Below are 14,851 nucleotides of genomic sequence, written 5' to 3'. Positions count from 1 at the left end.
TGTCTTCAGGTGATGTCCCGGAGGACTGGAGAATAGCCAATGTTGTTCCTCTGGTTAAGAAGGGTGGCAGGGATAATCCCGGGAACTACAGGCCGGTGAGCGTTACTTCAGTGGTAGGGAAATTACTGGAGAGAATTCTTCGAGACAGGATCTACTCCCATTTGGAAGCAAATGGACGTATTAGTGAGAGGCAGCACGGTTTTGTGAAGGGGAGGTCGTGTCTCACTAACTTGATAGAGTTTTTCGAGGAGGTCACTAAGATGATTGATGCAGGTAGGGCAGTAGATGTTGTCTATATGGACTTCAGTAAGGCCTTTGACAAGGTCCCTCATGGTAGACTAGTACAAAAGGTGAAGTCACACGGGATCAGGGGTGAACTGGCAAGGTGGATACAGAACTGGCTAGGCCATAGAAGGCAGAGGGTAGCAATGGAGGGATGCTTTTCTAATTGGAGGGCTGTGACCAGTGGTGTTCCACAGGGATCAGTGCTGGGACCTTTGCTCTTTGTAGTATATATAAATGATTTGGAGGAAAATGTAACTGGTCTGATTAGTAAGTTTGCAGACGACACAAAGGTTGGTGGAATTGCGGATAGCGATGAGGACTGTCTGAGGATACAGCAGGATTTAGATTGTCTGGAGACTTGGGCGGAGAGATGGCAGATGGAGTTTAATCCGGACAAATGTGAGGTAATGCATTTTGGAAGGTCTAATGCAGGTAGAGAATATACAGTGGATGGGAGAACCCTCAAGAGTATTGAAAGTCAAAGAGATCTAGGAGTACAGGTCCACAGGTCATTGAAAGGGGCAACACAGGTGGAGAAGGTAGTCAAGAAGGCATACGGCATGCTTGCCTTCATTGGCCGGGGCATTGAGTATAAGAATTGGCAAGTCATGTTGCATCTGTATAGAACCTTAGTTAGGCCACACTTGGAGTATAGTGTTCAATTCTGGTCGCCACACTACCAGAAGGATGTGGAGGCTTTAGAGAGGGTGCAGAAGAGATTTACCAGAATGTTGCCTGGTATGGAGGGCATAAGCTATGAGGAGCGATTGAATAAACTCGGTTTGTTCTCACTGGAACGAAGGAGGTTGAGGGGCGACCTGATAGAGGTATACAAAATTATGAGGGGCATAGACAGAGTGGATAGTCAGAGGCTTTTCCCCAGGGTAGAGGGGTCAATTACTAGGGGGCATAGGTTTAAGGTGAGAGGGGCAAAGTTTAGAGTAGATGTACGAGGCAAGTTTTTTACGCAGAGGGTAGTGGGTGCCTGGAACTCACTACCGGAGGAGGTAGTGGAGGCAGGGACGATAGGGACATTTAAGGGGCATCTTGACAAATATATGAATAGGATGGGAATAGAAGGATACGGACCCAGGAAGTGTAGGAGATTGTAGTTTAGTCGGGCAGTATGGTCGGCACGGGCTTGGATGGCCGAAGGGCCTGTTCCTGTGCTGTACATTTCTTTGTTCTTTGTTCTTTGTTCTATTTGGCTAATGGTAAAGTTCTTGAAAGTGTGGATGAGCAGCGGGATCTAGGTGTCCATGTACATAGATCCCTGAAAGTTGCCACCCAGGTTGATAGGGTTGTGAAGAAGGCCTATGGAGTGTTGGCCTTTATTGGTAGAGGGATTGAGTTCCGGAGTCGGGAGGTCATGTTGCAGCTGTACAGAACTCTGGTACGGCCGCATTTGGAGTATTGCGTACAGTTCTGGTCACCACATTATAGGAAGGACGTGGAGGCTTTGGAGCGGGTGCAGAGGAGATTTACCAGGATGTTGCCTGGTATGGAGGGAAAATCTTATGAGGAAAGGCTGATGGACTTGAGGTTGTTTTCGTTGGAGAGAAGAAGGTTAAGAGGAGACTTAATAGAGGCATACAAAATGATCAGGGGGTTGGATAGGGTGGACAGTGAGAGCCTTCTCCCGCGGATGGATATGGCTGGCACGAGGGGACATAACTTTAAACTGAGGGGTAATAGATATAGGACAGAGGTCAGAGGTAGGTTCTTTACGCAAAGAGTAGTGAGGCCGTGGAATGCCCTACCTGCTACAGTAGTGAACTCGCCAACATTGAGGGCATTTAAAAGTTTATTAGATAAACATATGGATGATAATGGCATAGTGTAGGTTAGATGGCTTTTGTTTCGGTGCAACATCGTGGGCCGAAGGGCCTGTACTGCGCTGTATTGTTCTATGTTCTATGTTCTAATTCACTGAACCAGAAGAATACACATAGAACATGGAAAAATACAGCACAGAACAGGCCCTTCGGACCACGATTTTGTGCCGAACATTTGTCCTAGATTAATCATAAATTATCATAGCATTTACAGTGCAGAAGGAGGCCATACGGCCCATCGAGTCTGCACCGGCTCTCGGAAAGAGCACCCTCCCCTAGGTCAACACCTCCACCCTATCCCCATAACCCAGTAACCCCACCCAATACTAAGGGCAATTTTGGACACTTAAGGTCAATTTATCATGGCCAATCCACCTAACCTGCACATCTTTGGACTGTGGGAGGAAACCGGAGCACCCGGAGGAAACCCAGGCACACACGGGGAGGATGTGCAGACTCCGCACAGACAGTGACCCAAGCCGGAATCGAACCTGGGACCCTGGAGCTGTGAAGCAATTGTGCTATCCACAATGCTACCGTGCTGCCCTTAAGAACAAACTAATCTACACTATATCGTTCTACCGTAATCCATGTACCTATCCAATAGCTTCTTGAAGGTCCCTAATGTTTTCGACTCAACTCCTTCCACAGGCAGTGCATTCCATGCCCCCATTAATCCATGTCCCCTTGTAATGGTTTGTTCCACCCGGGGAAAAAGTCTCTGACTATCTATTCCCCTGATCATCTTATAAACCTCTATCAAGTCGCCCCTCATCCTTCTCCGTTCTAATGAGAAAAGGCCTAGCACCCTCAACCTTTCCTCCTAAGACCTACCCTCCATTCCAGGCAACATCCTGGTAAATCTCCTTTGCACCTTTTCCAAAGCTTCCACATCCTTCCTAAAATGAGGCGACCAGAACTGTACACAGTCCTCCAAATGTGGCCTTACCAAAGTTTTGTACAGCTGCATCATCACCTCACGGCTCTTAAATTCAATCCCTCTGTTAATGAACACCAGCACACCATATGCCTTCTTCACAGCTCTATCCACTTGAGTGGCAATTTTCAAAGATGTATGAACATAGACCCCAAGATCTCTCTGCTCCTCCACATTGCCAAGAACTCTACCGTTAACCCTGTATTCTGCATTCATATTTGTCCTTCCAAAATGGACAACCTCACACTTTTCAGGGTTAAACTCCATCTGCCACTTCTCAGCCCAGCTCTGCATCCTATCTATGTCTCTTTGCAGCCGACAACAGCCCTCCTTACTATCCACAACTCCACCAATCTTCGTATCGTCTGCAAATTTACTGACCCACCCTTCAACTCCCTCATCCAAGTCATTAATGAAAATCACAAACAGCAGAGGACCCAGAACTGATCCCTGTGGTACGCCACTGGTAACTGGGATCCAGGCTGAATATTTGCCATCCACCACCACTCTCTGACTTCTATCGGTTAGCCAGTTCGTTATCCAACTGGCCAAATTTCCCACTATCCCATGCCTCCTTACTTTCTGCAGAAGCCTACCATGGGGAACCTTATCAAATGCATTTATATCGTCACACTGCCCGAAGCCTGACCACCGGTCATGCTAAAAGCGGACCAATGTACTCCGCTACTACCCTTAGATGAATACGCATTTTCGGACAATGGACGATGATCAGTCATAAATTTCTTCTCTCTCCGCATAGAGAAGGTGCAGTGCCAAATGGCATATTTACGTAATTACGGAATTAATTCCTACTGTTCCTCTCCAGGCTCTAACAGGGCCCACATTCAAAATTTCATCAATCACTTGACCCCTGACTACCATATGCCTCAACTCACGGCTGGCGAACATATTATTTGTTCCACTTCCTTCTATGGACCTTGGTACAAAGAATCCAGAGATCCCGTTAAAGATTCTATTAATTTCCTCAAATCACTAGCACAAAATTTGTCCAACAGCAACCTTCCCGATACGTGCCTACATAGTCTCCAAGGCACCAATCACTCAGGTTCATGCCAAGATTTCTTTCAACCTATCACTTTTTGTGACATTTGCAGGCACCCCCTATGGGTTGCCCTCCTCAATCAATCCTTATCAAACCATACGATTGGCATGAGATTGAACAGAAAAAGTATGGGAGCTTGTCCACTGGAAAACAGCACCATTATAAACCCTATTGGCATTGTACTAATAACCTCACAGCTTCTACCTGGCCAGATAACAGTAACCAGAATATCACCCTCAGATCTCTCTATCTTATCCGATTAGAAAATGAGACCCTCCTACACTCGCTTCACCAAGCGTTAACTCCTATTCCCTTTTGGAACACTACCCTGGCAGATAGCGCAGGAAATTCAACTGCAGCAATTGACTGTGCCTGGCTCCAACAGCTTGATTGCCACCTCAGGAATAAACTTCCCTCTTTCATCTCTAACTTCAAACACGACGTTCACCTTCTTGATCTTCCCTCAGTCCTCGCACATACCGCATACAATCTCACCACGCCTCAGCCCATTTCCACTCAAATAGTTAAGGGACAACAAATCTCAACAGACCTTTTCTCCAGGTTTTTATCCTGGAACAAGGAACTGACGAACAATCAGCAGAATATTGCTCACCATATTATTTCCCTTGGAAAACATTCGGCCCAGGGACTTGCCCTCTCAGCAGCAGCTGTTACATTTAGGGGCCAAACTATCGATCACTAAAACTTATACGCAACTACTTAGAATTATTAACACTATCCAGATGGGCCATGTCCCCTGGGAAGAGTTAGAACAATCAATCGATGAATATATGTCTTTAGACAAACATCTGGCTGGTTTACAAAGAGGAGGAACTACTGTAAAATTTTATAACGTCATTACTTCTAATCCCGAAGATCCTGCTGGGGATATATTAGGTGGTATGATAACTCGATATTACCAAAGATGTCGGTATAAGACTCAGCTTGCATTCTCAATACCTATGTTTCATGAAAATGGAGTGTCATTATTTATCTACCTGTTGGCCAACATTGGCATTCCCCACTGTAGAGCCAAACACTGTACTCTGATACAGATAAAACCCGACTATAATGTTAGTATAAGTGAGCTGCCCCTTAAAAACCAGACGGCCTTATTACACGCCTCAACTAACACTACTTGGCTCACGGCTAAATTACGCCCTCAGGGATCCTTCTACATCGCTGCTGACTGGACACTGTTAACCTCTGCGATACCAGTGCACATGATTGTCCATCACACAGTTGTTACGCTCCTACTTCTCCATGGCCAACGGCTCAACCATTATAGCCACAGCAAACTTTTGCGAGGATTGCTCACTTCCAGTCGGCACCTGGCTAATTACCCCAACGATTAACCATACCAGGTGTTGTGACTATTTATTACCGCCAGTCACACAACATAAGCAGTCTACCTACTGCCCCCCAGTGGTAGATCCATTTCTAAGGCTGCTTATCTCACAAATACTGGACGCTGCAATGGTCATCATACAGGAGCCATTAGTCCTTACATATACTAATTGGGACATCGAGAAACAGATAAAACACCTCCAGGCTCACTTGGAGTCAATGGACACCAATGGACTTCCTATATGGGAGCCATGAGAGAATTCTTTACTGTATTAGGCGAGACCATGAAAAACACCTTCCCGAGACGACCACATGTATTCTCCTCTATTATTGATTTCGCCGTCAACACTCCAGAATGCTTAACTGGTTTGGCGATATGTTAGGAATGGGAAAATACCTGAAATATGGTTCAATTGGGGTTGGAGGCACAGTACTAATACATTTTCTTCACCCAAATAGATAATTGACAGTTATGGATCAATTATTACCTTACCCCTCCACGTGCTGCGCCTTTGACGCCACACGTCTCGTACAATGTAGTTTCTACCTCTGCTTTATTGACATATAGAACATAAAACATAGAACATTACAGCGCAGTACAGGCCCTTCGGCCCTCGATGTTGCGCCGACCTGTGAAACCAATCTAAAGCCCATCTACACTATTCCCTTATCATCCATATGTTTATCCAATGACCATTTAAATGCCCTTAATGTTGGCGAGTCCGCTACTGTTGCAGACAGGACATTCCACGCCCTTACTACTCTCTGAGTAAAGAACCTACCTCTGACATCTGTCCTATATCTATCTCCCCTCAATTTAAAGATAATCGTGACTCTTCGCGGAGAGAAGAACCTAGCATTGGACTTAGACTGGATGTACTTCCAGGACTAGAAGGCCTTGGTGTCAATACGTTCGACGGTGACTTCTATGTGTCTCTCTCTGACTAAAAATTATAAGATGAAAAAACAGTTTTTCCGATTCTTCCACTTGCCCTTTTTGGTTCCTTGGACACTAGTATTTCCACCGGTCTGCTCAGCAGCCTAGGTGACCAAGAGGAGGATATGACCAGCAACTTGTGAATTATGACTTGCAGATTATGTCCCCCTGACTTGCAGATTATGTCCCCCTAGTCTGCCTCACCTTTCTGTAACACTTTCCCAATTTCCCAATATATAGTATTGACCTCATACTTTCCCAATCTTGCATTCTCCATTGCCATATGAACAAAGAACTTTGATATTATTAAAGGAGGATATATTGTGGCATTTGCCTTTATACCTCTTACCCTGATTATAATGCGCCTTATCAATACTAGCTTGGCCCAGATCACCTTGGAGCTCCAACTGCCAAAGCCAAAATTTGAACCAAAGCAGAAGACCAACCGAAAACAAATCTACAAACCATTATGTCTGACAATCCAACCTTCTGCTCCCCCTACTGCACCATCCTCCAGCAATGGGGCTCAGCAAATCAATACTATTCATCCAGCAGAGGGCAGTAGAGCAGAGCTGCTGATTGGCCGTTGCAGGGGAAATGTGCATACGTCCGTGTGCTCACCCTAACTTGGAGGTGGTTTGTGGAGGAGCTCTTGTCAAGTGACACTTAAACCCAAATCACTTCGTCAGTGTTTCCCTCCATAATCCCTCCTCTAACCAAAAAAACAACCGCTGTAAGGATCAAGAGGAATGCTCGAGGCAGGTAGAAGTGGAAAGTTGAACCGTGATGTCACAGCCTGCAGGTAAGGGATTGGCTGGTGACTGGTAAGTAGTTTTTATTTATTTTCCCTCAGGTGTTATCGTGCGGCGCGCAGAGGTTGCTGAGTGAGTGCTTGCTGAGAAGGGGAGTGAATAACAGGTAAGCTCTTTCTTTCTTTCTTTTTTATCTAGAGGGGATGACAGGGAAGGTAGTGCAATGTTCCTCCTGCAGAATGTTTGAGCTGAGGGACGCCGTCAGTGTCCCTGCTGATTTCATCTGTGGGAAGTGCACCCATCTCTAGCTCCTTAGAAACCGCGTTAGGGAACTGGAGCTGGAGTTAGATGAACTTCGGATCATTCGGGAGGCAGAGGTGGTCATAGATAGAAGCTTCAGGGATGTGGTTACTCCGAAGAATAAAGATAGATGGGTGACAGTGAGAGGGGCTGGGAGGAAGCAGTCAGTACAGGGATCCCCTGTGGCCATTCCTCTTAGTAACAAGTATACCGCTTTGGATACTGTTGGGGGGGATGACTTACCAGGGTTAAGCCATGGGGTACAGGTCTCTGGCACAGAGTCTGTCCCTGTTGCTCAGAAGGGAAGTGGGGGAGAGGAGTAGCGCATCAGTCATTGGAGACTCCATAGTTAGGGGGATAGATAGGAGATTCTGTGGGAACGAGAGAGACTCACGGTTGGTGTGTTGCCTCCCAGGTGCCAGGGTGCGTGATGTTTCGGATCGTGTTTTCGGGATCCTTAAGGAGGAGGGGGAGCAACCCCAAGTCGTGGTCCAACATAGGTATCAACGACATAGATCGGGATGGGGATGTAAGGCAGGAATTCAGGGAGCTAGGGTGGAAACTTAGATCTAGGACAAACAGAGTTATTATCTCTGGGTTGTTACCCGTGCCACGTGATAGCGAGACGAGGAATAGGGAGAGAGAGCAGTTGAACACGTGGCTACAGGGATGGTGCAGGAGGGAGGGTTTCAGATTTCTGGATAATTGGGGCTCATTCTGGGGTCGATGGGACCTCTACAAACGGGATGGTCTGCACCTGGACCAGAGGGGTACCAATATTCTGGGGGGGAAATTTGCTAATGCTCATCGGGAGGATTTAAACTAGTTCAGCAGGGTCTTGGGAACCTGAATTGTAGCTCCAGTATACAGGAGGTTGAGAGTAGTGAGGTCATGAGTAGGGTTTCAAAGTTGCAGGAGTGTACCGGCAGGCAGGAAGGTGGTTTAAAGTGTGTCTCCTTCAATGCCAGGAGCATCCGGAATAAGGTGGGTGAACTTGCGGCATGGGTTGGTACCTGGGACTTCGATGTTGTGGCCATTTCGGAGACATGGATAGAGCAGGGACAGGAATGGTTGTTGCAGGTGCCGGGATTTAGATATTTCAGTAAGCTCAGGGAAGGTGGTAAAAGAGGGGGAGGGGTGGCATTGTTAGTCAAGGACAGTATTACGGTGGCAGAAAGGACTTTTGATGAGGACCCGTCTACTGAGGTAGTATGGGCTGAGGTTAGAAACAGGAAAGGAGAGGTCACCCTGTTAGGGGTTTTCTATAGGCCTCCGAAATGTTCCAGAGATGTAGAGGAGTGGATTGCAAAGATGATTCTGGATAGGAGCGAAAGCAACAGGGTAGTTGTTATGGGGGACTTTAACTTTCCAAATATTGACTGGAAACGCTATAGTTCGAGTACATTAGATGGGTCCGTTTTTGTCCAATGTGTGCAAGAGGGTTTCCTGACACAGTATGTAGATAGGCCAATGAGAGGCGAGGCCATATTGGATTTGGTACTGGGTAATGAACCAGGACAGGTGTTAGATTTGGAAGTAGGTGAGCACTTTGGTGATAGTGACCACAATTCGATTACGTTTACTTTAGTGATGGAAAGGGATAGGTATATACCGCAGGGCAAGAGTTGTATCTGGGGGAAAGGCAATTATGATGCGATGAGGCAAGGCTTAGGATACATCGGATGGAGAGGAAAACTGTAGGGGAGGGGTTGGTTAGCACAGTGATAAATCGCTGGCTTTGAAAGCATACCAAAGCAGGCCAGCAGCCAATTCCCGTACCAGCCTCCCCGAACAGGCGATATAGGGGCTTTTCACAGTAACTTCATTTGAAGCCTACTTGTGACAATAAGCGATTTTCATTTCATTTCAATGGAAATGTGGAGCTTGTTCAAGGAACAGCTACTGCATGTCCTTGATAAGTATGTACCTGTCAGGCAGGGAGGAAGTGGTCGAGTGAGGGAACCGTGGTTTACTAAAGCAGTCGAAACACTTGTCAAGAGGAAGAAGGAGACATTATGTAAAGATGAGACATGAAGGTTCAGTTAGGGCGCTCGAGAGTTACAAGTTAGCTAGGAAGGACATAAAGAGAGAGCTAAGAAGAGCCAGGAGGGGACATGAGAAGTATTTGGCAGGTAGGATCAAGGATAACCCTAAAGCTTTCTATAGATATGTCCGGAATAAAAGAATGACTAGCGTAAGAGTAGGCCCAGTCAAGGACAGTAGTGGGAAGTTGTGCTTGGAGTCAGAGGAGATAGGAGAGGTGCTAAATGAATATTTTTTGTCTGTATTCACACAGGAAAAAGACAATGTTGTCGAGGAGAATACTGAGATTCAGGCTACTAGACTAGAAGGGCTTGAGGTTCATAAGGAGGAGGTGTTAGCAATTCTGGAAAGTGTGAAAATAGATAAGTCACCTGGGCTGGATGGGATTTACCTTAGGATTCTCTGGGAAGCTAAGGAGGAGATTGCTGAGCCTTTGGCCTTGATCTTTAGGTCATCTTTGTCTACAGGAATAGTGCCAGAAGACTGGAGGATAGCAAATGTTGTGCCCTTGTTCAAGAAGGGGAGTAGAGACAACCCCGGTAACTATAGACCAGTGAGCCTTACTTCTGTTGTGGGAAAAATCTTGGAAAGGTTTACAAGAGATAGGATGTATAATCATCTGGAAAGGAATAATTTGATTAGAGATAGTCAACACGGTTTTGGGAAGGGTAGGTCGTGCCTCTCAAACCTTATAGAGTTCTTTGAGAAGGTGACCAAACAGGTGGATGAGGGTAAAGCAGTTGATATGGTGTATATGGATTTCAGTAAAGCGTTTGATAAGGTTCTCCACGGTAGGCTACTGCAGAAAATACGGAGGCATGGGATTCAGGGTGATTTAGCAGTTTGGATCAGAAATTGGCTTGCTGGAAGAAGACAAAAGGTGGTGGTTGATGGGAAATGTTCAGACTGGAGTCCAGTTACTAGTGGTGTACCACAAGAATCTGTTTTGGGGCCACTGCTGTTTGTCATTTTTATAAATGACCTGGAGGAGGGCGTAGAAGGATGGGTGAGTAAATTTGCAGATGACACTAAAGTCGGTGGAGTTGTGGACAGTGCGGAAGGATGTTACAAGTTACAGAGGGACATAGATAAGCTGCAGCGCTGGGCTGAGAGGTGGCAAATGGAGTTTAATGCAGAAAAGTGTGAGGTGATTCATTTTGGAAGGAATAACAGGAAGGCTGAGTACTGGGCTAATGGTAAGATTCTTGGCAGTGTGGATGAGCAGAATGATCTCAGTGTCCATGTAAATAGATCCCTGAAAGTTGCCACCCAGGTTGAGAGGGTTAAAATGAGGGTCTCAGTTAAAATGAGATAAACATTATTTCAAGTAATTCAAACTTAAAGATTCTGGCAATTTCAATCAATTGCTTGCTTCAAATAATTAACTTTTATCAAAGAGGTAGAGAAATCCACTGGTTTCCTTTAATTAATTCAAAACGTAACTTTGCTGGAGTTTCACTGACTTGAAAGGAAGGTATCCAATTACATCACAAGCTGCCTGTTATCTCAAGCTGCTATTAACCCCTTGAGAGACTTCTGCTTTAACTAACATACAGCACTCAGTTTGTTTTAAAATTTATCGTTTCTCGCCACTACAGTCCAAGGATACAATTTTAGCTTAATCAACTATAGTTTTAAAAACACTCTCGTGGAACTAAACAATCTTTCCAGATGTCCCGTCAGTTCAATTTTCTAATCCCCAGACTGACCTTTGATTTCGTCGAGACAATCTTTCTGTACCAACCGCGAGTGACCAGACCAATCAGACCATAAGAAGAGGGGAAAACCAATGTGGTCATTTTCCAGCTACACACATTGTGGGCCCGTTCCACTTTCCTTGTCCAAAATCAGTCTAATTCTGATTTCGCAGTTGGTCAATAACCGTCTGGAGAAATCCCGGGTTTCCGGCACCAAATGACAAAACATTGAATTCTTTACCCGTTAGTCTGGCCTCAATAAAACTCGAGATGGATTTGTAGGCATAGTATTATTTATTTTTAACCAACTTGTAAGTCTGACTCGCTTCTCAGGGACACAGAACACAGTACCAGTCTCCTGCACCCCTTGGAAACGAATGAGGTCCGAGACAAAGGGATCTCTGCAAATACATTCAAATGGCATCACATTTCACATACAGATTCCCATAGGTCATCCTATACCCCTCCTGACCTGGCCATACATCCTAATTGGCTCACTTCTCATTCCTTAATCCTGGGCCTCTTGTTACCCAGCATCCTTTTCCCTCCTCCACCAGACACCCCTCCCCCCCTTCCTATGCTTTCTGAAATCCTTTGTCTGTGAACTCACTAGAATTAGACTGGCCTACATCTACATTACTGTAACTAATATATTTAAACTAACTATTTTATATCACATTCGTCAGAGCTTCCCAGGAAGATATAGTATATCGTAATTATAGGTGCAGAGTTCGATTCTCCACCTCAAGATCTTATCATTCTTGATTTTGCCCCGCTGCATATTGCCGAATATGAAGGCTACCGATCGTTGGTCGGTGAAGAGGGTCCTACCAGCGAGGTAGTGCCTCCAGTGCCGCACGGCTTCCACGATGGATTGAGGAGGGGAGGGGAGGGAGGGGGGAGTGAAGGGAGAGAGGGGAGGGATGGGGAGCGGAGGGGAGGGGAGTGGAGGGAGGTTAGGGAGAGAGGGGAGGGAAGGGAGAGGGATGGAGGGGGGTTGGATGGAGGGGGGAGGGAGAAGAGGGGAGGGGAGGGGAGAGGAGGGGAGGGGTGGGGAGGAGGAGGGGAGGGGGAGGGGAAGGAGGGGAGGGGAGGGAGGCGAGGGGAGGAGGTGGAGGGAGAGGGGGAGGGGGAGGGAGGGGGAGGGGGGATGAGGGAGAGGATGTGGAGGGAGAGAGGGAGGGGGAGGGAGGGTTGGGAGGGGAGGTGGGAGGCAGGGGAGAGGGAGGGAGGAGGAAGGGAGGGAGGGAGTGTGGTAGGGGGAGTGGGGGAGGAGGGAGGGGAGGGAGGAAAGGGGGAGGGAGGGGAGGGAGGGAAGGGAGGGTGGGGAGTGTGGTAGGGGGAGTGGGGGAGGAGGGAGGGGAGGGGGAGCGAGGGGAGGGAGGGAGGGGGTGGGAGTGGAGGGAGGGGAGGGAGGGAGGGGCGGAGTGAGGGGAGGAGGAGAGGGAGGGAGGGGGAGGGAGGGGAGGGTAGTGAGGGAGGGGAGCGAGGGGAGGGAAGGAGGGGAGGGGAAGGTAAGTGGAGGGAGGTGAGGGAGAGAGGGGAGGGAGGGGAGATGGAGGGAGGGGGAGGGGAGAGGGAGGGAGGGGGAGGTGGGTAGGGAGGGAGGGGGAGGGATGGGAGGTGGGGGGGAGGAAGGGAATGGGGGAGGGGAGGGAGGGAAGAGAGGGAAGGGAGGGGGAGGGAGGGAAGAGAGGGAAGTGAGGAAAGGGAGAGGGAGGGATGGATGGATGGAGGGGGATGGGGGAGGGGGAGGTGGGGTGGGGGGACGGGGAGGTTAGCGGGGTGGTGGGGGAGTGTCGGGGAAGGAAGGGGAGGGAGGAGGGAGGGCTGGAGGGAGGGGGAGGGTGGTGATGCACGATCAATTACACTCGAGATGAAATGATTTCATAACTGAAGGCTTTAATCGACTAGAACTTGTTCCCCAGCAGCTTCGGTACAAAAAGTGAAGGCTGCTGGGATGGCACCAGTTCTTATACTCCGCCTGTCAGGGCGGAACTATGTATCAACAGCCAATGGTAAACTCCTAGGTTTAACCAATGGTCATCAGCCTCTTAGGTACAGCAATACCTGATAATACCACTTTCACCCCCTGGTAAAAAAGAGTCCGGCAGGGGTGGTGGCCAGTGGTAACAGTCGCCTTTAACATGGTATGATCAGATATGGAGGTACCGTGATACCTCCTTACAGAGCTGTCGAGAATATTTACAAAGTGTTCGTTCACGGTTAAAGTCACAGCGAAGCAATCAATTGATCGGGTGGCCTGGTCGTCCTTCTGGATCGTCTGGGCTTCGGTGGTGATTCTGGTGGGGGTCCCGGTAGTTGCGACTCCGGGAGCGTGGATTCTGCCTCCCTGGCAGCTTTGTCACCCCTAGGCGGAGCTGTTGGGGCAAACGGTTGACATGGGGGGGGGGCCTGTATGGTGCGTCGGTGGGTGGGCGAGCCTAGGCAGGAGCGGCGGGAGTACTGACCCTCCAGTGAGGTGCTGTGGGGGCGGGCGGGTAATGGATCGGGTGCGCGTGGGGTTCCGGTGGGTGCCAGATCCCGGAGGGAGACTGTATCTTGCCTGCCGCCAGGCAATGCCACGTAGGCGTACTGGGGGTACAGCAATATCTGATAATACCACAGGAGGGAGGGGGGGAGGGAGGGAGGAGGGAGGGAGGAAAGGGAGGGAGGGAGGGGGGAGGGATGGGGGAGGGAGGGAGTGGGGGGGAGGGAGGGGGAGGAGGGAGGGAGGGGAGTGGAGGGGAGGAGGGAGGGAGACGAGGGAGGGAGGGGGAGGAGGGAGAGTGGGATGGGGAGGGTGGGATGGGGAGGGGAGGGATGGAGGGTGGGGGAGGGAGGGGAGGAGGGAGGGAGGGGAGTGGAGGGGAGGAGGGCGGGAGGGAGAGGAGGGAGGGAGGGGGAGGAGGGAGGGAGGGAGAGGAGGGAGGGAGGGGGAGGAGGGACAGTGGGATGGGGAGGGTGGGATGGGGGAGGGGAGGGATGGAGGGTGGGGGAGGGAGTGGGGGTGGGAAAGGGGAGGGAGTGGGGGAGGGAGGGAGGGGGAGGGGTGGGGGGAGGGAGGGGGGGAGGGAGGTGATGCACGATCAATTACACTCAAGACAAAATGATTTCATAACTGAAGGCTTTAATCGAGGGAGGGAAGGGGAGGGGTAAGGGGGGAGGGAGTGAGGGAGGGAGGGGGGGAGGGATGAGGGTGGAGGGAGGGAGGGGAGGGATGGGTGGGAGGGGAGGGAGGGGAGGGGAGGGAGGGAGGGGAGGAGAGGCAGGGGAGGGAGGGGAGGGGAGGCAGTGGAGGGGTAGGGAGGGCAGGGGAGGGAGGCAGGGAGAGGAGGGAGGGAGGCAAGAGAGGGAAGGGAGAAGGGAGAGAGGCGGGAGGGGGAGGGTTAGGGAGGGGAGGGAGGAAGGGGGGAGGGAGGGAGTGGAGAGAGGGATAGGGAGGGATGGGAGGGTGGGATGGAGTCAGGGAGCGAGGGTGGGGGGTGGGGAGAGAGGGTGGACGGAGGGGGAGGGAGGGAGGGGGAGGGGATGGAGGAAGGGAAAGGAGGGAGGGAGGAGGGAAGGAGGGGAGGGAGGCGGGGGGAGGGAGGGGAGGGAGGCAGGGAGGGAGGATGGAGGGAGGAAGGGAAGGGGTGGGAGGGAGGAGTGGAGG

The sequence above is a fragment of the Scyliorhinus torazame genome, chromosome 4 (genome assembly GCF_047496885.1).
Source record: "Scyliorhinus torazame isolate Kashiwa2021f chromosome 4, sScyTor2.1, whole genome shotgun sequence".
Taxonomy (NCBI): domain Eukaryota; kingdom Metazoa; phylum Chordata; class Chondrichthyes; order Carcharhiniformes; family Scyliorhinidae; genus Scyliorhinus; species Scyliorhinus torazame.
The sequence above is the reverse complement of the archived record's forward strand: the minus strand, read 5'-3'. Positions refer to the sequence as shown.